Raw genomic sequence first — 771 nt, 5'->3', positions numbered from 1 at the left:
TCATCATTCTCGCCACCACCAGCACTTGTACAGCTACCTAGATACACGAACTTCTTGACTACTTCTATCTGCTCACTAGCCAGAGTGAGTGCAGGGTCAAAGTCCTGCCAGTCTTGTAAAATTACTTTGTACTTCGGAGGTGCCAAGTATATACCGTACCTACGGACACTGATCGCCAACTGATTAAGTGTGGATTGCATGGCTTGAGTATTACCGCACAGTAAGACAATATCATCCGCATACTCAAGGTCGAGAAGTCTTTCTCCAGGCAACATACCCATACCACAATTATCTACATTCATCGGAGCTGTTTCCAGAACGTCATCGATAGCAAAGTTGAGGAGGAATGGTAAGATTAGGCAAACTTGCCTAACCCACCATCTGAGTCCAAAACACAATTTCAGCTTCCGCTGTATGAATCATGTATTTCAGGCATACGTGATTTATATACAAACAAATTAGACCGCATCGTACCATGGAATAGAAAAATAACAATTATATAAGATCAAGCTAAAAGTGGCTGTGATTGTGAGAGACTTTAACTTATAAATTGGGAATAACTAAAGAATAGTATATCGTATAATAGTAGTCAGCATTTCAAATGAAAGCTTACAATAAAAGGAATACGAATTTACATATAATCTATTTACTTAGTATTTATCCAATAAGAGTATATGTAATAATTGGTATTATTACCAAGCTTTGACTTTATAATTTTGAATAAATTGAGCATTGGATAGATTGTTATAAATAAATAATATATTTGTAATA

The sequence above is a fragment of the Schistosoma mansoni genome, assembly GCF_000237925.1.
Source record: "Schistosoma mansoni, WGS project CABG00000000 data, supercontig 0136, strain Puerto Rico, whole genome shotgun sequence".
Classification (NCBI taxonomy): domain Eukaryota; kingdom Metazoa; phylum Platyhelminthes; class Trematoda; order Strigeidida; family Schistosomatidae; genus Schistosoma; species Schistosoma mansoni.
Note: the sequence above shows the minus strand (reverse complement) of the source record.